The 24,385-nt window shown below is 41.4% G+C and overlaps 1 protein-coding gene across 2 annotated transcripts in view; it reads left to right on the top strand.

The window, feature by feature from the left end:
• The first annotated feature begins 10,896 nt into the window (after positions 1-10,896).
• Positions 10,897-24,385, top strand: part of EZH2 (enhancer of zeste 2 polycomb repressive complex 2 subunit) — a 60,946-nt gene continuing 47,457 nt past the window's right edge. For both annotated transcript variants that reach the window (XM_063129105.1, XM_063129096.1), the window contains exon 1: positions 10,897-11,121. The gene's annotated coding sequence lies outside the window, so the exon portion shown is untranslated. The remainder of the gene's footprint in view (positions 11,122-24,385) is intronic.

Genomic DNA, 24,385 nt, shown 5'->3' with positions numbered 1-24,385 from the left:
ATTTGAATGTCTGCAAATCCTTTCCCCTAAGTAAGACTGTGCAGAAAGTTGACTGCAATATCCAGTCAGCCTCCACCCCATCTTCTTGTTTTTTGTAACATCTTGCCTGATGAAGAGATCTATAGATCTCGAAAGCTCACACATTTTGTGATCTTTGAGTTGGTCTAATAAAGGTATTATGTGAGATATACATATATATATATATATATATATATATATATATATATATATAGTTAGTATATATGGCCAACATGGCTACCTTTGTTTTTTGTAGTAATTATATGTAAGTTTGCATTTGCTTTCCATGTTGTGTAACTCACATGGCACAATGCCCTTTCTTATCTACATAAACTAATCCAGTCCTATGCCATTTCCCCCTGCAAATAGCAGGTTTTTCAGAACAAACATGGGTTTGTTTTAACTTCACCTCGATCCAGTATTTCGGTGCAGCCTTCTGGTTTTCAGATATTACTCATAACATTTTTGTGCCTTTTTAATCATAGAAGTAACTTTTTAGCAGTTGTCATAGGAAGCTTGTTCGCACATGTATGTGTGACACATGAATTATGATTGTAAAAATGCAGCATTTGCAAATATTTTACCCAACCTCATAAAGAGGTTTAATCAATTAATAATCCCACAGAGTACGATTAATTAAAGCTGACTCGAGGGACATTTTTACCTAAAACTGGTGCAGGGATACATATTTTTTGATACATGAGAGAATTCGGCGACCAGGGATAAGAGGACAACTGGACAATAGGCACAAATACAAATACGTGCTACGAAGTCTGAAGGCTGAATGGAAAACTATTCAACTCTTAATGGTTTATTAGTAGTGTTTTAAATTGTATAGTGTTTTTTACCTTTATTTGTGTATAATGGCAATTTGCTAAGACACAATAAATCTCTGTGTGTAAAATGTGAACACAGCCACCTGCATTAGGCCTGTCACCTACTTGCCACCTGTGTGTCGTGAGCACACACAACATGAAATCACTACTGAAATCCCTTGTATTGAGTCCATTTGAGTCCATACATCACACCCTGTTGTGATGTATGAAAATACCCTTATATCTTTTTCAAGAGAGCCGGGATGGTGTAGCTCAGAGGTGCAGAACCGCAGGCCGGGGGCTAACTCTGATCCATCTAGGGTTCCCCAGATGGCCCCCTTTCCCCCAACCATCGATTGTTTGGTGGTTTCATGGCTTTTGTCCATTCTCTTTGATGTGTGTGTGTTAAATTAAATTACCATGCAGCACCCTCTACAGCTGTTTCCAGTTTGGCCACCACAAGAATATTTCCAATCTGACAACATTCCAAGAAATTTCCACCAGTTAGGAAATATAGATTGTCTTGTGTGATGTTTGCCTGTGTATATTTTGCTGTGTACATGTGTGCTGGGAAGCCACAATTGTGCCTTTTAGGAATTTTACCATATGAAGTAGTTTATAGTCATTACACAGTGTAATCCGTTCCAGGAATTGTCATGTAATAGCAACAAGGGAAGCTCTAGCAAGGTCAGTATTTAAACAATAGTAATTATTTCTAAATGTGCATCTATACCTATAAATTAGCATATGCAAATGTTATGCAAATCACTGTCCCCTTTTTGTCCTACTACTGTAGTATAAGCCTTGATGCTTTAAGTGAGAATTTAATTTTTCACATGAATGATTAATTTTTTCATATCAAGTCACACCATGGATTGCTTATGCATCTGGCCCACAAAATATTATACCACAATATATTTCTTAGTCCCTAAAGTGCCACAGGACTTTTGGAAGCTTTTTGTTGTAAATACCTGAGAAGAATAAATGTAAAATTGATTAGAAATTGACAGTATCCTTCTAGTATCCAGAGCTTACTTTTTCAGTGCTGTTTATGTTGCTCTTAAGGTATTATTACCTAGGTAATAATCTTGAAGGTATCCCAAATCAGATTTTGAAAAAACATCACCACTTTGGTAAATCCTGTTTTGTTTGCCAACCTGTCCCTTTTTTGCTATATGCATCCTGGTTACATGGAGATTTTTTCTGCACTGGCTGAGTGCAAAATGCACAAGAAAATCAAACTCCACATATTTTGAGATGATACAAGGCAGATTAGAGAGCACTTTTTGTCTTTAATACTTGGGGCAAGGGGAAGATCATGGAGTTATCTGTGAAAATTTGTCTAGGTTTTCTACAGGGCAGACAGCAATAAGTGCCAGCTTTTATGACAGAGTATGGGCCAAATTAAACGTGATAGCTGTACAATCCAACACAATTCATGCTGAATTCCTATGAAGTGTGTGTATGAGTGAGACAATTAAAGCATAATATGGCCAGTTGGAACTGGTAAAGAACTCTCCCCCATCCTGCATTTCCTGTTCCAACTGCTATTTTCTCCCATTGTAGGATAATAATAATAACAACAATAATAATATTTCTTACCTGCCTCTCCCTCTGGATCGAAGCGGGGAACAACATTAAATACAATACATAAAACTAGTTAAAAGAGCATATAAAATCAATACAATATTAAAATAACAATCACAACGTATTAAAATTCTTATGTTTAAAATTCATCTGTGTAGGCCTGCCGGAAGAGACTAGTCTTTATGGCTGTCTTATACTCAGAAAGAGTATTAAGGTGACAAATTTCCTCTGGCAGGCCATTCCACAGCCTGGGGGCGGCAGAAGAAAAGGTACTTCTGGTTTCAAAGACACACCACTGAATTATGTACTATCAGTCTTAACTACTTTTCACACGTTGCCTTTTGAAACCGATGTAGTCTTAACTAAAGACCAAATATGACAGTTTTGTTTTAAGGTTGTCTGAAAGCCAAGGCAAGTCTAAAATATGTTGCTGTCTGAAATGGAGTCACCCCCACCCTCGCCCAAGTCAAGGTGGATAATATCCAAGGCTGGCCAAATTATTTTGGCACCTGAAACAGAAAATCTCACAAGTAGTTCCCCACTCCATGACAGTAAAAATCAAATAATAATAAATTAAAGAAATAATTATTTGCTGCCTTTTCATGATGCCCAAAGTCAGTTGCCCGAGGTCACTGCCTCACCCTGTCTAATGGTAATACTGGCCCTACATAAAGTAGCTCAGCAATCCTAAAGCATATTTAGTGAGAATTAGGTCATCTTGATTTGAATGGGACTTATGTCCAGATAAATATGCTTAGCATTGTTATTCAGGTCATAATTGTGTATGCTTCACTGGTGAAAATACTTTGTCACTTGTGTTGGTTTTAGACTGGCAAGATCTGAGTTAAAATTCCCATTTGGACATGAAGCTGTCTGTGTGTCTCTGTGCCAGTCACACTCTCAGCTTAATGTACCTTGCAGGGCTAGTGTGTACATAAAATGGGATAACTACATGTATACTGCTCTGAGTTCCATAGAAGGAGGGCTTGATACAAGTATGACAGATAATAATTTCCCCCTCAATCTATGGAAATGATGCAAGGACCACACAAGTGTATGGCTTCTTGAATAAGCTATACAGTCAGTCAGTCATGCATAAAAATGATCACAGAAACACATAATGGCACAGTAGCTTATTTACATAATTAGCCCCTGATTCATTCAGTCCATTGAATTAGTCATCTGTACTTGCTGGGCTTGATTCTGAGCTCTCAAGAGAAACTGGGAGTAATGCCAGACAAATCAATAGAGTTACAAATGTGCAAAGAGTCAGGAGTAAGCCCTTGTTTCCAAACACTGAGCTATGAAAAATAAATAACTAAAATATCATGGAGCTATTTTTTAAAATTAAGTGGGCTTTAAGTGGTGTGTGGGCACAGTCTGACACACACAGCACATGGTAAATTTTGCTTCCAGCATGAGACCTGTGATGAGAGATCAACAACCCCCTCTTCCAGTTTTCTGAATGCACACCACTGTGACTCAGAGTAGAATTTGGTTGTGTATGCACAATTAGTGGGATAGTTTTTAACTGTTCCTTCCCAATGTGGATTAGAATACATTTTCTGCAAAAACACATCTGCTGTGATTGCACTAAAGCTGTAACCATATGCATACTTACTTGTGAGTAAGCGCTACTGAACTTAGTGGGATTTACTTCTCAGTTAGGCAATATACAAATATTACTTGAGCGGTAGGGCCATTCTGTGGGTGTACCCACCCAATGTCTATGCAAATTATTTTTTTCAAGAGTGTTGAGCTCAGGGAAAGCTAGTTTTACTAGTTTGCAGCAGAAGCTGGCTGTACACAGCACTGATTGCCTGATGTCTGTGGCATCATGAACTCACTTCTCCCACTGCCCCCACTATTTCCACACAAGTTTTGCAATTTGAAACAAAAAAAGATTATAGATTTTTCAAGGTGATAAATGAATGTTTACATTAATAAATGTACATGCAACTCTTAAAAAAAATAAAAATAAAGACACACATCCACAACATGATGGCGAGAAGGAAGAAGACTGGTGAATAAATATTCAAATTGCTGTTAAGTATACAGCATCTGTCAATTGCTTTGCAAAGGCAGTGGGAGGCCAAACTTGCACCACGGGAGAAAAGCCTGCAGCAACTCCTGCTTTTAGTGTACATTTCTGCACAGCCTTATTTGCTCAATATGTAAACTAGTGGTGGCCGAAACTTCTGATAAGTGTCCATGCATGTGCACACAAAGGGGCAGGCACCTGCACAAATCTCCCTTCAAAAATACAAAGGATGGATGAGAAAGAATTGGATTGATACAACACTATCCTCCCCAGAATCACTTTTATTACAGCACAGTTTTAAGTAAACTCCCTCTAAAATATTTGCTCTTAGATTTTTTATTTTAGAAGCCCTTAATTTTATTTTATTTTATTATTGCATTTATATCCTGCCTTCTTTCCTTCAAGGAACCCAAGGCGGCGTACATAATCCTTCTCCTCTCCATTTTTATCCTCACAACAACAACCCTGTGAGATAGGTTGGGCTGAGAGTCTGTGACTGGCCCAAAGTCACCCAGTGGGATTCCATGGCCGAGTGGGGACTAGAACCCAGATCTCCCGACTCCCAGTCCAACACTCTAGCCACTTCACCACACTGAGGAGTTTTGTCATAGTATTTTCCAAATGGTCATCTGGGACCTCCTCACATTTCGTGTCATCAAGCTGTTGGCAGCTGAGATCAAGTTAATAGCAATGTGTTTTAGTCAGAGGTTGGTGGTTCAACAAATAAATATTCTTGGGATGCAATCCTGTGCATGTTTAGACAGAGAGAAAAAATTCCTCCAACATGGCTAGCAGGGAAGTGCTAGGAGCCGGATGAGGTTTTTTTCTGTCTAAATATGCAGAAGATTGCGCCCTTAAATGCAGAAGATTGCACCCTTAAAGAAATGAGCTAGCACAAATTACATTGCATTCAAACTGGTTTGTATAGGAAACACATAACATATTGCCATATCAGTAATTGTGTAGCACTGCCATTGAGACATTTCATGCAACCAGGGAAAGCTATATCCTAAGCAGTTTGCAAAAATCACAAGCTCCACAGGAACTTATGCTATGTAGATGCATTATTCAGAGAATGCCACATGATGACCATCTTTGAAATTGGCCCTATGAAATATGTAGACACTGTGGCTTGAACGGTCATGGTAGTTCTCTGATTCTGGGTTTTTTTATATATATTTCCCCTGCCCCAGTGTACAATGGGTGGGGCCACTGAATTGCACCCAGCGGAGCTGCAATTTTAAATGGAAGACCAGCAAAATGGGGAAGGGGGGGCTTCTTTACTCTTTCCTCTCATGCCATTTTTCCACTGCAAATGTCCTGCTTCAGCTATTTTTATTCAGCAAGGGATCAGGTATGAGTCTGATCCCCTGCAGATCAAGATGGCTTCTTAATTCTCTCCCTCCATCCCATGCCAGTTTTCTGGTCCAGATTGCAGCCTCAATGGTTATACTGTGTAAGAAAATGAAGTCTGCAGCTCCAGTCCTATGCTCACTTGTCTAGGAATAAAGCCTATTGATTGCAATAGGACTTACTTCTGAATAGGACTCTGTTATGGAAAAACGCACACCCTAGGACTACACATAATGTGTAGTTCTGCCCTAAGGCTGCAATCCTATGGACATTTAACTGGATAATAAATCTCACTGAGCTCAGTGGGACGTGTTCCTGAGTAAACATGCATGGGGTTCAATACCGAGTATTTCTGGTGAAAGGATCAGGTTGATAGAGATAATTTACTACTAAAAGTAAGCATGACCATTTAAATGTGAATGGATGGACTTGTATATTCATTGCACTTTGGGGGCTGCTTCATATGCACACTACTTGGAAGTATGCACCACAGATCTAAATAGAGCTTACTTCCAAGTTACTATGGTGGGATTGGCATTATTCAATACAGGAGTGGGAAACCTGTATCTCTCTAGATATTGTTAGACTTCAACTCCCATCATCCCCAGCTATGCATGTCCAATAGTCAGGGATGATTAGGGGAGGGGGCATAACTCAATGGTGGTGCACCTGCTTTCCATGTAGAAGGTCCCAGTTTTCATCCCCAGCAACTCCAGGTAGGGCAGGAAAAACTCCTGCCTGAAACCCTGGAGAGCCACTGTCAGTCAGTGTTGACAATACTTGGCTAGATGGACCAATGGTCTGACTCAGTAGAAAGCATCTTCTTTTGTTCTTATGACAGAAGTTGTAGTCAAACAACATCTGGAGGGCCACAGGTTGCCCATTTCTAAATTAGGATATCCCCCCTCCCCATTATACTGAGTTGGACCAATGATTCATTTCACCTAGTACTGTCTAAGCTTGTTGGCAGCAGCTCTGATACTTTTAGCCAGAAATATTAAGTTAGCCAGAAGTACTTTAGCCAGAATTATTATTATTATTATTATTATTATTATTATTATTATTATTATTATTTGTATCCCACCTTTTGCCCTCAAGGCGGCCTTACAAAATTTAAAACATACATTGGGGGGGAACCATAAATGTTTAAAATACACAACAAAATTATAAGACATTGACATAGATGGAGGGCCAGATTATTCTCCAAAGGCCTGCTGGAACAAAAAAAGTTTTAGCCTGCTTCTGAAAGCCCATGAAGGAGGGAGCCAGCCTAGCTTCCCCTGGAAGAGAGTTCCAAAGCACTGGAGCAGCCACCGAGAAGGCCATATGTAGAAGGCTAGATAAGTTAATCTGCATACAACACATATGTTCTTTTCATGTAACTTTCATGTCTCAGTGTGCCCCCACTTTGAAGACTCAAGATGCAGAGACAATGCAAGGCACTTGGGAACTTGAAACAGAAATTCCAAATGGAACTCTCCATGGTGATAAAAATAAATGAATGAATGAACAAAATAAGTGATCACTTGTTGACTTTAATACATGGAACTGGAGAGCGGAAGGGAAATATACTATGGGTTCTGCCGTTGGTCAGGAAATCTAGGGCCACTCTAAGGCTGCCCCCACTGCCCCCCCCCAGGAATAACACCAAAGGCCAGGAATCAACCATCGGCCAAGAAAGGATCAGCGGCAGGGAGCTCACTTTGTGCTCCTTATCTGAAACACTACTTAGCTCCAACTGACTGTTGCCCTAGGATTGAAGAAACAAGGGGAAAGAACACTGGCCCTATCCATTAGCCAAAGAGTCATCAATTCAAACAAGAACACAAGGGAAGATCAGCTGGCCTGAACTGGATATGAATGCCTGCTTATAACTCACCACTTTCTTTTCTCGCCTTGAACTGATTTCTGTCCTCCACCTTTTCCCTCCATTTCCTTTTGCTTGTGTGTCTAGTCTTTTTAGTTTGTAAGCCTAATGATAGGGCCTCTCTCTCTTGGCATAAGATGCTTTGGGAGACAACAATTGTCTGAACAGCAGGATAAAAATACAATAAGTAAATAAATAATAAATGCTCCCACATCAGCCGCCTGAACTGGGTTCTCACCCTGACTAGTGATAAGGTTGGCCCTAAGGCGGTTTAAATTTTAATGTGGGTTGAGGGTTTTTAATGGAAATTGTTTTGTGTGTCATATGTGTTATTGTAAAGCACCACAATGCCAGAAATGGCGAAGTGGCACTATAAAAATGTTTTAAACGAATAAATAAGGCAGATCACACAATTTTTTTTAGGTTGCTAATATACTCTATCCACATAAAAAAACTTGTTAAAAAATTTAAAACATTTTAATTAGAAGATAAAAATGAATTTAAAATAAAGCATGTCATTAAAATAGTCAACAGCTTGTCCTACCACTAAATGCTTGCTCAGACAAAAATATGTCTTGCATTTTTTCCAGAAAATATTTAGACTGCTACTTTTCTGTCTTTTCCAAGAGGTGTGGTTTTTTTACATTTGTGGTGACATGGTGGTAAGGTGAACATATTGCCAGTTGGCACAACTTCATAATTACCTTTCTAGTGAGCATCATTTTATCAACTTAAAAAAAAAATCCTGTAATTGGTGCTAAAATGCTTTTGACTATATTTTTAAAATATAATTATTTACAAAGTAGCAGTTAAGGATGCAATCCCATGCATGTTTTGACAGAAAAAAGTCCTACAACTCCCAGCATGGCTGCCTGGGGAACACTGGGTGTTGCAGACCTTTTTTCTGTTGAAGTGTGCGATTGCATCCTAAATGTCCTTATGTGGGGCTACCTTTGAAGATGACCTAGAAACTTCATGTGGTGCAAAATGCAATCACCTGGATTCCAGATTTTAATAGGGGCCATAAAGTCTGAAGTACCACCATTTTTGTGCCAGCTGCATTGGTTTCCAGGCTTAATTCAAAGTGCTAGTGTTTATCTATAAATTCAAAATGGTTTGGTTCAGGATTACCTTAACTACTGCCTTTACCTGTATGGCCCTGCTGATACACTTAAGATCTCTTTCTGAAGTCCTGCTTGTGTGCCTGCCAGGAGAATTGGTTAGGGTTGGGAAGCATAACATGGCCTTCTTGGTGGTGATCTCGTAGGCCTAGAACTCCCAAGAGGCTTGAAAACTTATTTCTTTACCGCAGACTTTTCTGCTTGTATGAATCACAGCAGCTTTTCTTTCTATAACTATAAACCTATCTGATGTGTCTATATCTTGTAACATTTCTCTTTGAATGTTACTTTGTGAGGATTTGGCCCTAAAATGTGGCTTATAGTTTTAATGAATGAAAAATAGTCAAAAGAGCATTATAGCATTAATTTAAACATTGATTTTAAAACAAAATATCCCACTGCATTTCCATCGCTGCCATCTCAGTACTGTTTTCCTTTTCTGCAGATTTGTCCTAAAACACATTCCACCGTTTTAAAGAGTTGAAAGTAGTCGCACAATTGTGCTAAACTATATAAACAATTTAGGCACATTAAATAATTGGGTTTAAAATTGCTCAGGTTAATTTAGCCTTCCCTGTGGCTATGTCATGGCTACTAGTGTGGAAAGAACATGGGGGGATTTACTGCAGAAACACAGAAAGTATTATATTCCTATCCCTGTGGGGAAAAATCAACGACAATTTTATTTGTAGTTTAAAGCGGCAGAGCAATAATTTTTTAGTCCTAGGAGCCACCTGTCTGGAAGCATCCCTCAACTGTAATGTCAGGGAGGCTTTGGGTGTACAGAGTACGTGTGATTTGCCTGATTTCAATAAACCTACCTCCAGTAGCTGGAAGGAAAGCAGAAATTGGGCAAATCCCACACTTACACTGAAAATAGGATCAGGTTGCACATCTCTCCCATCGAAATCAATGATCAGCATACTCATTGAAATTATATGAATGGAACTTAAGTTAGGCTAACATTGGCGACAAACCAACAGAACTACTTAAATTTGGCTGAAAAATACTGTAAGCAGGCAGGGACCAATTTTTCCCCCTATGAAGCACCACGTATCTATAAAACTCCTCTCCATGCCTAAGACGATGTACCATAAGGACAGTGTATGCAGTAGGGGCTTAATTCCAGGGTACATATGGTTGCAGCCTAAGTTTCTACGGCGGAGGCGGGGATATAATTGTAAACCCCTTAAGGCAGCAGGGGTGTCTTTCTTTGCGGATGCTACTACGTAATTAACGCCTTGTAGATTGATAGCGCTGAAATAACACTAAAAAAATTAGCAGAAGATTTAACGAATTCTTATGCCCGTTTCACTCATAAAATTTCTTTGTTTAGTTGCTGGACTCGAGATCCTGAGAGGACTGTCAGGGTGCCTTAACTCGTATTCGAAAAACAAAGATGGCAAAAGCCCGATCCTCAGCAGCGCAGGTGGGCGCGCCTAACCCGGGAAGCTCAGACAATGCAAAACTCTGCATAGGATCGGACCGTTAATTAGAGACAAGGCTTTGCCCTTTCTTATCGAAGGTGGGCGGCGACTGGCCGGGCTTCAGCAAGCAACAGGCGACGGTGGGAGCCGGGCGTGGAGCGCTGCTTGGGGGCGTCTCAGTATGAGCGAGCGTTCTATTCCACCCCCCCACCCGCCTCGCGCGCGCGCGCGCAAAGCCAAGCACAGCTGTTAGAACCGTTAACGGCTCCCGCCTTGAAACCGAGCGGGCGGGCGCTCGACCTGAGCCCACGCGCGCTACACCAAGCGGCTAACTTTAATTCTCCTTCTCGCGTCCCCTCATTTCAGGACCCGGGAGACTTTTCATGCTTCTTCCCCCCTCCCCCCCCGCACCGTGAAGACTCGAAGGGAACGAGGGGTTTAAAGGTGGGCAATAGAAAAAAGGCATTTAAAAAGGGGCTGAGGAGGAAACTCCCTCCCTCTTCTAACCAGCGCGAGAACAAAGAACTTCCCTCTCTCTCTCTCCTCTTTCCCGCCCCGCACGTGGGGGGCGAAGCAGACACTCCACCCCTCGCTTGTTCCTGGCACCACCTCCCGCCGCCGCCGATTGGTGGAAAGCGAGCCCCGCCGGGCGAAGAGGGGGGCAGGCCGTCCAATCCGGACGACGGCAGGTTCTCTCCAATGAGAGCGGTGGCCATTGGGCCGCCGCCGGTTTGGCGCTCTGTTGTCCGGAGCGGAGGACGAGGAGAGGAAGAAGAGGGAGACGGGTGAAGTGAACCTGGCGCGCGGCCGGAGAGTGGAAAGCAGCACGGTGGGCGGGAAGCGGCCGGAGAGAGGGACGCGGACGAGCGTCGACGCTGCCGCTAGGGAAGGGGTGAGCGGACGAGTGGGGAGACGAAGAGAAAGAGGGAGACACACCCGCTCAGGGCTCTTTGTCGTGCTTGGGGGCGGGGGGTGGGGTGCACGCAACTCAGGGTGGGGGGCTGCCTATAGGGTGAGAGAGGGCGTGGTTTGCTATGAAGGACAGGGTGGGGCGGAGTCTCCGGGTGCCCCTCCCCCAACGATTATATGGGGACATGCAATGGAAGGGGTTAATACTGTTGCGGGGGGGGGCGTAGCAGAGACGAGGTTGTGTGGAAAGGACAGGTGGGAGGAAGGTTTGGTAGAGAAAGGGGTGAATGAAGTGGCGGTGGCTAGATTGCAGAGAATGGGGAAACGGGAAAGTGAGGGTATGGGATGACAGGTCGAGGTTAGAGGCGGTGGGGAGAGAAAGCTTCCCTCTGGGAAGTGGGGTTGTTGGAGGGCTGGTGAGATTGTAAGCATAGGCATGCCATTTTCTTCTTTGTTCAGTACCCTTGTGCACCTTTAAGCTCTTCCTAAACAATATTTTGGATGTCGTGAGCTAATATGTCCCTAGAACGGCAGAGCGGTAACCGGCCATCAAGTTTGATGCTTGTTAACCGGGTTTGTGATGGAGGGTGAGCTTGAGTCTCTTTATGTAGGGTGAAGTACCATTTGAACACGGGGGCATGAGTGTTCGAAAGAGTGCTTTCAAAGGGACACCAAGGGATGCAGTGTCTTGGGATGTGGTGACAGTTGGAGGAAGACACTGACTGTGAACAGTCCTTTGTTTAAATTGGTGCTGTCCAGCCTTTCAAAGTAGGTTCCCCCTGGAAGGAGTGTATAGATCTCCTGCAGACACAATGGAGCAACTGAGCAGGCAGCTTGTGAGGAGTTGGAAACCTTTCTGCAGAAGGAAGGGAGAGAACAAGTTATATTTTTAGAGATGTGATACATTCCTGTCCTTTCCCTGCTCAGTTTCAGCAAAACCATCTTCACTGGATTCTATATTAAGATTCAAGGTTTCCTTGCAAATTACTGAAAATGAAAAATTACTTAATTGACACACAAAAGAAATCTTATTTGTAGGTAAGAAAGGAAAAAGCCCTCCCAAGGGAGGTTCATTAGTTGGGAGGGGCTTAAGCCTTCAGAATCCTATTTTCCAGAATCTGAGCATGTGATGGGAGAAGAGTTGCTAGTGAAGAAGTTTTGATACTCACATTTTGGATGACTTGTTGCTATTGTTATTTCTGAAATGTTTCTGAGAAGCACAACGCATCAAGCCTGCAATCCAATCCACACTTATTTGGAAGTAAGTCTAGTTGAACTGAACAGAGCTTACTTGTGGATTTGATCCTGTTCGTATCAGTGAGGCATCTAAATTGGCTTAAAATACTTTTAAACTTTTATGGCCAGATTAAAATCTGACAGACAGTAATAGATTATCCTAAATAATATGATCCTATATTGGGTTTCCACTAGGATAATACTCATACATATCATAGTAGGAAATGTAGGAAAAGGCATTCTCTGTTGTTTGTGATTTGAACACACTGAGCAGAAAGCCTAAAAGAAAATAGCATGCTTAACTTGCTTTTCCTTGTGATTTTCAAAAAAACCACGTTGTGTAGGTAGACATTGCTCTTTTCATACAGCAACACTAATACTGAGAAAAGCCTGTGTATTGCCTGCCACTGCTTTTTATCATAGTGGGGAAAGTCACAATAGAATGGTTAACTTTATGCACGTTGATAGGATATGCCTAATCAGTTATTGCATTATTTGATTTGATAAATACATTTAGCGCACAGTGTTCTGCCTGTGTGTTTTATGCAAAAACTATTTCTATATGCAAAAACTAGTATTTCACCAAAAGAGCTATCAACCTCTCTATTGTACTGTTTCTTAGCATTAGCAGTAGTCATGTAGAAAAGCACTTTGCAACTCCTTATGCCACACTGATTAGTCCACCCCTGTTTATTATTATTATTATTTATTTATATAGCACCAACAGTGTACATGGTGCTGTACAGAGTAAAACAATAAAATAGCAAAACCCTGCCGCATAGGCTTACATTCTAATAAAATCACAATAAAACAATAAGAAGGGGAAGAGAATGCACCAAACAGGTACAGGGTAGAGTACAACTAACAATATAAAAGTCAGATCAAAATCAAGTTTTAAAAGCTTTAGAAAAAAGAAAAGGTTTTAGCTGAGCTTTAAAAACTGCGATTGAACTTGTTTCCCTTGCTATTTATTGTTTTTTATTTTAAATGGGATGATGTGCAGTGCTGATTCATCAGCCTTTATTAACATGGTAAAATCAGAGTAAAATGGATGTCTCTTTAAGTGATATCTCCTTAAAGATTTTGCAAATCCTAGCAATTTAGCAGTGTATGAACAGGGTGTATATCTGACATCATGTAAGTATTTGTATTGGAAAAAAGAAAAGCAGATCAATCCCCCCTGAAAAGAAAAATCCAGTTACTATGAGAGGAAGTTGCTTGTGCAATATATATATTTTTAGAGAAAAAATCTTAGAAGTTGTGTTTGACCCTCAGTACAAGTATTTCTTGCATTGGGCATTGTAATATTCTAAGCCTGTCTATGCTGTAAAGAAATTACTGTTTTTCATACTGTTGTTCATGAACTAAGCGTTTGTTGATAACCTGCAAATAGTTTTTCAGATCCATTTTCCTGCTTTGCTTTCCCCTTCCACCCACCATTGTAATGCCCCTGCTTTCACAGCCTCCTCCCTATTGCTGGTATACTGTAGTGTACTTGCCCAATTGGAAGTGTGTTGTAGCTCTAAGTTGGCTACTGTCTTGACCCTGTTGATCAGGCCTGCACAACTTGTGTCCCACCAATCTGAATGCAGCCCACCAGCCATGTTTTGTGGCCGGCAGATACTTCATGTACATTCCCTACTTTGACAGTCCCAGGCAAACAGAAAACAAATGGTTTATTGAGCCTTCGGTGGGTTGCTTTCTGTGGCTAATGGACTGCCATTTGGGTTTGATGATCACAAGTTGTGCAGATCTGTTGTAAAGCTAAGAACAGGGCTGGTCCTACCATGAAGCGATAGGAAGCTGGCGCAGCAGGCATCCGAATATGGGAAGAGCGTCGCTCTCCCCTTCCAAAGGGTTTGCTGCTTCTTGGTCCTGCTGGTCACCTGCATGATGGGCTGGTCATGCAGGCAGCTGGCAAGACCAAGAAACAGCTCTCCACTCGCTCCCTTGTGCCTCCCCTCCTGATCCCCTCCACTTACTGGCTCCATTTGCTTGGCTGCTAGCTGGCTGGCTTACTATTCTTTACACACGTGCGCCTCCCCAGCGTGCTGCCTGAATGGTGTTTTCACCTTCAGGAGCTGCATGGCACCTGCACAAGGTCAGGCAAAGTTTTGTAAGAGGTTCCGGAAGTTCTGGAATCTCTTGCAATACTTTGCCCAATGCACAGGTGCCATGCAGCTCTTGAAGGCAGAAACATTTTACAAAGCACACTAGGGAGGTATGCGTGCAAAGAACAGTAAGCTGGGTGAGCAGGCAGGCTGTTGAGGCGTGTGCACATATACACACCAAGAAGAACGGGTGGGCAGGGAGAGCGGGAGGGAGGCAGCAGTAGCTGGTCCCTGCTTCAGGTGGCAACCTGCCTTCGGCTGGGCCTGGCTAAGAAGGGCAACTGCAATAGCCTTACATCACACTTTCTGGCTCAGGCAAACATTTCTGCAATATCCTTTTTATTTTGAGCTGGAAAGAACATTGCAAGTGACATCTTTTGATGTCTGCCCCATAATGCCTTAAGTGCTGTTGACTCAAGTCTGTTCTGGGATATACATAACTTTCAACTACGTATTGAAACCTTTTTTGATGTAGCAGTAGAATTTCCTTTTTCTAAATCATAAATAAGCCATTTTGTAGTTACTGAAAATGAATGTACATGTGGTATACACTTCATTATGCAAGGTAACTGAGAACTAAAGCATGTAGGAGTCATGCCTAGTTTTCTTTCTTTTTCCATAATATTCAAAGACTGAGTTTGGTCAAAAAAGGTCCTTTTCACAACCAAAAGATGAATAGCAATATATGGCTCTCTTGAAGAAGATAGTGGCAGTGTAGTTAGCTGATGTGACAAAGTGGCAAGGCTCAGAGTACAGCTCTATTGTGTTTGGATAAATTGGTTTTGGGGGTGGGGAGAGGGAAGCAGAAACTTAGTGTCAAAGAAAGACACAAGTACATGCCGTTAAGTATCAAGCAGTATTTGTTAAATCAGAATTATACTTTTCAAACCAGAAACATAACATATAAGTATGTAGGCAATGCTTTTTTCAAAAACAAGTAAGTCTTGTATCTTTAAGACTAACATTTTTGTTATGGCTGCAGTCCACTTCATGGTTAGGAGTGGTGGGAATGGGAGAGAACAGTAAACTGAAGTCACAGGGATATGAAATGAAATGCTGAAAGTATAGACAGTGATAATTACCTTAACAGTAGCTATTCACAAAAGAGTTGTTGGGTGATAGACTTGAATACATACCCCTCTGGAAATGATTTTTTTCAAAATAATTCTTAGTACAGTGTTAATAGTATTTTAATCCTACATTTTTTGGCCTTGTGTTAAACAAGTATTGTATTTCTTCAATTCTAAGACACACTTCCCCCCCCCCCATATAAATATCTCTAAAAATGGGGTGCGTCTTAGAATCGCGGGTGCGTCTTAGAATCTTAGAATCAAAGCTTTTTTTCTGTTGGTGATACTGAAATTAGTGTGCGTCTTACAATCGATGGCGTCTTACAATTGAAGAAATACGGTAGTACTTGTTTAATAAGCTCATCAAAATTTTGGTATCTCTTGGAGCAGGTCTACACAGAATGCAGTATCACTAAACCATTGAGTTTTCGTAACTTATTTGCTGCCCTTGATGAGATTTTTAAAATTATGCTTTGGTTGTACCTTTGCCTGGGCACTTTAGTGTGCTTCCTCTTTAAATTGGGAGCTAAGTGCACCTGTGTCAATTGTGCTCGCAAACTTAGCGCCATTTCGCTAAAGGGGCAGAGGAAAGAAAGCATGCTTGCCTGAGCATTATGGTTGGCTTTTTTATTTGTGTATTAAATGCTGCATCAGAGCATTTGTTAGCTCTGCAGGGAGGACTTGGAAGACTAATGCTTTTTGTTTTTCAATGTGGTAGATCACCATCTCCTTGATTTGAAGACCTAAGAAGGATATTTAATCATTCTCGCAGCAAGACATATTAAAGAAGGAACTGGATTCTCTCAGAAAAACTTGTTTATAGTTTTTCAGTTCAAGAATGTACTGTCAGTCTGAATTCTTGAAAATATGAGCTTTTTGTTAGAATAGGATTGTTAGAGCCTGACTTCTTATGTGGCTAACTAATTCAGGTGGAAATCCTAACCAATTTTCCTAAGAAATAAATATGGCTAGCTTTGGGTTATGAAGCTGCAACACTAAACACTTGCTATCTGTATTCAGTGCACATTTTACTTGGAAGTAAGCTCTGTTGAGCAAAATGTAACTGACCTTTGTGTAAACAGGCATAGGTTTATGCTGTAACCTTTCTAGGAAGTAAGCTCCCTTGAACTTGTTAGTAAACCTGGTTAGGATCAGGCTGTAGAAGGGATTGGATGGCAGCTAGCCTAAGTAAACTGCTAAGAGAAATGAAGTTCAGATACCAGACAACTCAAACATCTTATGAAATTATTTATATCCTCAGCATTTAATCATTATATGTGTTCGAGTTCTTAACATTTTTATAAAAAGGAGTTAACTGCTTTTTATATGATCAAACTGTTGGAATTTCATTTTGATAAAAGTGTATAAAATGGAAGTGGTTTGTAAAGAATAGCCTCTAAATAAATTAACTTTATTTCAGGGTATACGTACTATGTTTTGGAAAATGTAACTTTTGGCTGTGAATAACTTCATAACAGTTGTGTTCACCACTCAGAACTTAAATGTTATGAAGTTCTTCTTTCATCTGTAAAAATTATGTTTCTTACATGTTAGAAAACATTGCTATAACTTCCTCTACCTTACCACAGAGTGATTTTATGTTTGTTGCAGAATTTAATTTCATGATGATTTCATGAACACATTGTTAGCTAAAGATGTAATGCATTTTATCTTGTATCTGATATGCTGCATCCACCACCACCACCACTGGGTGTTATTTGGTTTCATTTGTTTACTCTGCCATTATATTTTTGTAATACAGCTAATAGCATGTATACAGTTATATTTGACAGTCCAATCCTAGGCAAATACTTGGAAATAGTGATGCTACTGAATCTTGAAAAGTGAGTGCTTACAACATTAATTTCCCCTTGAGACCATTTTGAATCGGCCCCAGGTCTGTCTTTCTTTTTTAAAGTTCAGCCCACCTTTTCAAGGCCTGCTTTGGTAAGTGCTGATGATGGTGAGGTAGGCTTTGTGGCAACCGTGGCCTCAAGAATGAGTTTTGGCTGTCGCTGCAAGCTTGTGTGGCATCATCCACCCACTGGCATGGCGAAGCATAGGAAATGTTATGGCTGGGAGCTCATAGCTATGCCCAGGCCTCACATCTACTGTTGCTGTGAAGCCCTCCCTGCTTCATAGTAGGTTGTCAGTCTGGAAGCCAGGTATCTTGCAGTGGGGAGGTTGGTTGGGATGCCATTGGGCATTGTTGTTCTCTCAGTGACATAATTGGAAGTCTAGGCAGGGCGCAATTTGAAATAGATCAGAGGTTAAAATGTTAATTTGAGTGTCTAGTAGGGAATCACCGAATTATTTTGTTTTAACAAGGCTTATTTGAATCACACCCTAAGGCATTCAACTATTACTGTTGAGAAGTCCTGCTATGTCCAATATAACTTACTTTCAAGGAAGCATGTATAAGATGGCAGACATAAGTGTAGTTGGGTTGCAAATATGACCCAAATGTTTTCTATACTTATTGTAGTAATATAAGCCTCTTGAGTTAATAAAGGTAATAAAAGTGGCTCTTAATGAAACAAGGTGGACCTGGCCTTAATTTCCTTTGTTCAACATAATTCCAAACACCGTTTGTAAACTAGATTTCCTTCGATTCCTATTTTCAGATAGATGGCTACGTCATAATCAAGGTTCCTAAATCCAAGCAACACAATCTGCCTGGTACACAAACCAGATATGCTGATTAGGCAAACAAGACTTGCCATGTGTGCGTATCTGATTTGGTTCATTTCCACTGATGCAAGCAAAGGCAATGAAAATCATCTTGCCTGACTATCATGCTCAGAGAAGGGTTTCCTACATCAGACCGTAATTTATCTTTAGTGAACACAGACATTTTTGCTGGGAATAAAAGTAGGCCACTGTCCTTCAGATATTTTGAATTTGGGGAAGGGCCTGCATATTCCTGTACGTACTTGTGTACAGCTTCTACTACATGAAAAGACCTGTGGGTTGTGATATTAATCCAATTTGGGATATTATTCCAACTGGCAATAGAAAAGAAATAAAACGCAATTGACTGATATTTAGACCCCCAGAAAACATCTTCCTCAAATTTCTGCAAGGGAAAATATGCTAAAATGATGTTTGATGGCAATCTTGCATTTTTTTGCCTAGTAGACTTTCCTTTGTCCAACACCCTTCTAAGATACCATCAAGGCTGTGAGACCTTTGTTCCTATAAAACTGTCATGGAATCCTGTTTTCCTTTACTAAGTACACATTTAGGCACTTACAGTCAAACTCCAAAAGTGTTTCTCAAAGCCACGAAGCATATGTTTGTGGGTAAATCTCTGCTAGTAATTAGAAATTGAACATGGTACCATAGAGATTACAATTTGGAATTCTAACCTGTTTGCCATAAACTGTGGCTATACTGCAAATGATGCTATCAGCACCTTGTAACAATTGGAATTTTTAAGTGATTGGATTTCTTAAAGCTAGTAAATTTCGACACCCAATGCAAAATGCATTGATCCCTATTGAAAGCTAAAGAGAAAAGCAGATTTCTGAAAATCTGTAGGAAAGGATCCTGTTTGATGAGTATTTCCCCCTATATCTTTCTAGAAATATCTTTGAACAAAGAACATGGCTAGCCTAGATTCACATTTACACTTCTACATGTTCCAGAATGACTCTCAATGATCACCTCCCCCATAACTTAGCTTATACAAAAGAAGTACTGTAGGATGCATGACTAGGTCCTACCAGACTATGGTCAGCTTGATTTTCCCTCCCTGGGATCTGCCCTGCCCCATAGAAAATCCTTTAGCTCTTTGAGATTTTCCTTGACCTTCATAAGGAAAGCAAAGAGGTAACATCAGTGTAACTGTGCTCGGAGGTCCCAGCTATGGGCCTCATCCCTCTCCCCAGCTAGTTTTATGTTTGTTTTGGTTTTAAAGTAATTGACTATTTCTCAACTTCTATTTTCTTAGTTTTATAATAAATATTTTTATTTTATTTATTTTTATTTATTTAAGGATTTTTATGCCGCCATTCAGCCAAAAAAGGCTCTCACGGCGGCTTACAAAAGTATTTCTTGACAGTCCCTGCAATCTAAAAGACATGACACAAAAGGAAAGGGGATTGGGAGGGAGGAGGAGGAGGGGGGGGGGAAAGGAAAGCAAATTCAGGCACTACAATCTTAGTTGTAAAGTTCAGCAGTTACAGTTGACAGCAGGAGGGAGGGGGCTCTCAGCTGGAGCTGGACCCAGGCACGGTGGAGAGGTGCCTGGCTGTTGCTTCCTCCCTCACTGGTGGCCTCTCCAGAGAAAACTGGCTTTGATTGTCTTGTCCAGCCTGGAAGTTGGCTTACCCATGCATTGGACTGCTTGGCAAACTCACTGGACAGGGTTCAGGAATGTAAAGGAAGCTCTGAAAGGATGACCTGAAAGCCTGTCTTCTTCTGTGGGTAGGATAAGAGATGTTAAAAGTCATGGATGTGGTGATGATCATGGATGTGGTGTCTTCCAGGCTGTCGAATCTCACAGGGGTGGAGGTGCAGACATACTGGTTTGTCGCACCAGAGGGTAGTTGGCTTCATGTCCGAAAAGGCCCTGCCTCCTGTCACTAGCCACTTCATCTTAGGTGGGGACACAGTGATCTGGTTCACATGGAATGACAATTTAGCAGGCATACTAAACAAACCAGCAGTTAACCTATGGTAAATACATAGCCTCCAAACAACACATCAGTCCAGGTTCACATGTCATGCTCCAGAACCTACAACGTTGCTGATCATGGGGCAAAAGAGGAAAAGACGGGTGCACTGCAGGCAGCATGATAGCCATTGTCATGTGCAAGCGGGTTCTCTGAAGAAGATCTCAGTAGTCAGGGAGATTCATATGGGAGCAGTCAGTCTTTCAACTACCTTGTCTCAAGTCATTTAGGCCTTTATAGGTCAAAAACTTCATTTCATATTATATCCGGAAATCAAGTGGAAGCTGGTGTAGTTCTTGAAGTACTGGTGAGATGTGTTCTCAGTTGCTGTGGTTTGCAGTTGTAGTTACTGAACAGTCTTCAGAGGCAGCTCTACATTGCCTGTATTGCAATAATCTAAGCTTGTTTTTCTAGGAAACACTGCAGCTAGAGCTGTGGCTGATAAAAGGTGCTACAAGGATACCTGAGTATTTTTTCATAAAGCTAGATCTAATAACACCCCAAGTTATGTATAACCTGATATCTGGTGGGAGTGCAACTCTGTCTTGGACTAGGCCAAATCCCAGCTCACTGATCAATTGTCTGACTCTATAAGGCAGCGTCCTATGCAGTTACGTGCGGCAGAACATTTTCCAAAAGTGGAAAATTGTCTTGTGCTTTATTTTTCCGCAGAAATTTTTCCCTTTCATAAATTCATTAATAAAAATGTATACCAATTACAAATCTAATATTTGACAAGATCGGCAGTTTCAAAGTTGTAGTTAATGTTTTTCAGGTGATTAGTTTTAGAAAGTATGTGAGAGACAACATACATGTCATTGAAATACATACATGTCTCGGGGTGAAACGGAACTAACTAATAATAGGGCACATTTTTCAGGCTGGAGGCTATGTTTCCTTGTAATTAACCTTCCAAGGGCTGCGTGCACGTAGTATGTGGTGCCAAAACAAATGTGGATGGACTTAACGACACTCTGCATTCTCTTTCATTCACACACGCATGTCCATAAATTCATTGATACACATGTACATGGGTGCACCTGCGAGCGCACATGCACACATTCATATTTCACCCACATAACAATTAGATTTGAAAAATCACCTGTCTGGAGCCAATGGAAGGCCTATTTTCAGGCCTAATTACATGCATAGTAATTAGGGGAGGGGCACAACATGAGGGCAGGCTTATTCCAAGCTGCTGTCATCCCTGACCCTGTGCAGCAGTTGGGCTCTTCAAAAAAAGTCTATTGGCACCAATGGAAGCTTTTCAAAAACAAGCCTGAATTGCTATGCAGGGCAAGGAGGGGATGTCCAGTGGGGCAGAAGTTTTGCAGCCCTGTTGTAGATGTTAAACAACATGTGGGACAAGGTAGAACTACAGAATGCAACATCAAGGAGCTAAACAGTTCTTCAGCATCAACTTACAGAACTTACTGGTCAAATAGGAACTGAGCCACAAGAGTCCAATACCCCAGGTTCCATCACAGGCTATTATTGTTAATGGTATTAAAAGTCATTGGGAGGTGCATGCTAACTAATGGGCACTTGCATATGTTCAATAAAAGCAAGATAGCCCCTACACTCAAACTTATAATCTAAAATACATGATACGAAAAGGAAAGGGGATGAGGTGGAAAGTGGGGAAGAAGGCTAACCCATGCACCAGTTCTTAAAGTTAAATATGTTTTATGGTGATAGGCTGGAATGGAAATAGTTTAGGGTGAGGAGGAACCAAATGGAGTGGCTCTATTTCCCATCTTTCCCTCTGCTGCAGCTTGATGGGTTGAAATGGGGTTCATCTAGGTATGTCTAAAGTTGGCTTGCCAACATCCACTTGAATGAAAGCGAAATGTTGACCCCCAAAGGGAATATTACTAGTTATACAATAGTTAAAGTTATCCAGGTCTCTTCCTTCAGGGGAGCATTAATTACCTAAGTTGACCATCTCACCTGGTGAGATATCATTCACTGTCATGGGTCAAAGTTGAGCAAATAGGTCATGGAACAACCTATTTCAAGCACTCTACCCTTGTCCTCAGGCCAAAAACAACTGAAAGTCATCAAGCAAGAGTGATGAGACTGAAAATTTTACAAAGGTGTATGAGAAGATGTAAGCAGCTTTATGTTTGCTGAAATGCTTTGCAGTGAAATCACAGCAAGCTTCCGATGGTACAATATTACTTTGAGAGGAAATCTGTAAAAGACCCCTCACTGTTTGGAAAAGTTCTGATGGATAGCTTTGCAGATGTGATAGTGAAGTTACCCTTTGCTGTTATTACCTTTGCTGATATGCCAGCTGCGCCCCTTCCTAGAGTTGGAAGACCTAAAGGTGGTAGTGCACGCGCTGGTAACTTCGAGGCTCAACTTCTGCAATCCGCTCTACATAGGACTACCTTTGTGCCTAGTCCAGAAACTTCGATTAATTCAAAATGTGGCAGCTAGGTCTCTTCACTGGCTGCCAATTAGTTTCCGGGTGAAGTATAAAGTGTTGGGTATTATTTTTAAAGCCCTACATGGTTTGGGCCCAGGCTACCTGCGGGATCGCCTTCTCCCGTACAATCTATCCTGCACACTCAGGTCCTCTGGGAAGAATCTACTTCAGTCTGCCAAAATTAGGCTGTCAAGTATTACCCAGAGGACCTTCTCTTCTGCCGCTCCCAGACTGTGTAATGGCCTGCAGGAGGAGACTAGTCAACTTAATAGTCTTTTAGCATTTAAGAAAGCTATAAAGACTGATCTATTCTGGCAGGCCTATCCAGTGGAATTTTAGGATGTTTTAATAATGTATACTATGTTTTAATTTATGTATTTTATACTTACTGTTGTTTCCCGCCTCGATCCAAATAGAGAGGCGGGTAAGAAATAAAATTATTACTACTACTACTACTACTACCACCACCACCACCACAAAATAGGCTCTAGCCCAGCCTTCCCTAATATGGTTCCCTCCAGGTGTTTTAGACTACAACTCCAGATCTCTCTGACCATTTATCATGCTGCCCGGGGTTGATGGCAGTTGTGATCCAAAACATCTGGAGAGTATCATGTTGGGGAAGGCTACTCCAGCTTCTGATCAGTCATGTTTGCTAAGACTTTGTCCTCTTATTGCTCTTTCTGTCTTTCCGCCTGAAATTTTGCATTTCAATTCTGCTCACTGGCAAAATAGATAGTATTTCTCTTATTTGGCTCAATATATACTAACCACTTATTTTAAAATATTGCAGGACATCTTTTATCAAAAGAATTAGCCTAATTGCATTCCTCAATCCTTGCATAGCTCCTATCAATCCTTTTGAGTTTTCTATCTCTCGTAACTGAAATAGTAAGGGTGCACAACCTATGGCCTGCATATGGCCTTCAGTTGCTCCTGGCATGGCTTGTGAAGCCAGCAGCGTCCTGCGTACTTTCCCTTAGCAGCCCAACTGATCTGTAACAGCTTCTTCCCTGGGTCCTGTTTCATCTCCCACGTGGGAAAACTCTTATCTCCAATGGGCAAATGAAAGCTTTCTCTTGCTGAGTACTGGAAAAGGCAGCTGAGAGATAAGAGTTTTCCTCTGCTGGGGAGAGAGGGAGGAGCCTGGGGAGGATGCTGTTGAGTGATTTTGTCTTCGTAGACATGCAGAGGCTTATTTTTTTGGTTGCTGTTTAAAAGTGCTGCTCACTGACTCAGTTCTTCATCGTGGTCTCTATGCATCACACATATGGGCTTTGCGCCTGCGCAGAGACCAGACCGGAATCTCCAATAGCTTAGGGAAACGCTTTTGGGCGGGAACCCCTCCCCCACGCTATCGCGCATGTCCACGGGGTTCCCGCCCTTCCCTCAGTTTTTCGTCGTCCGCCATCGTGCACAGACGTAGAAACCGTGTTCTCTCCAGCTTGTGTAGTACTTACCTTTTTTGCTTCGCTATCTGACTCTTTTTTCTGCGCTGTTCTTCTTTTTCTTGTCTATCTGAAAAAAAAAAAAAAAAAAAAGAAATATTATTGTTGTTTCCTACTCTTTTTCCAGCGATCTTTGATCGCTTTCGGCGCCTGAGGCGCATGGCCGTAAGGGCCCCCTTCAGGAAGTGCGTTAAATGTGGCGCTAAATTGCCACCTAAGGACGGCCATTCCCTGTGTGTGTTGTGTTTGGGTGAAGCGCACAAGGTTCAACAGTG

This window comes from Elgaria multicarinata, chromosome 1, assembly GCF_023053635.1.
Source record: "Elgaria multicarinata webbii isolate HBS135686 ecotype San Diego chromosome 1, rElgMul1.1.pri, whole genome shotgun sequence".
NCBI lineage: Eukaryota > Metazoa > Chordata > Lepidosauria > Squamata > Anguidae > Elgaria > Elgaria multicarinata.
Note: the sequence above shows the minus strand (reverse complement) of the source record. Positions and strands in the feature narration are given on the sequence as shown.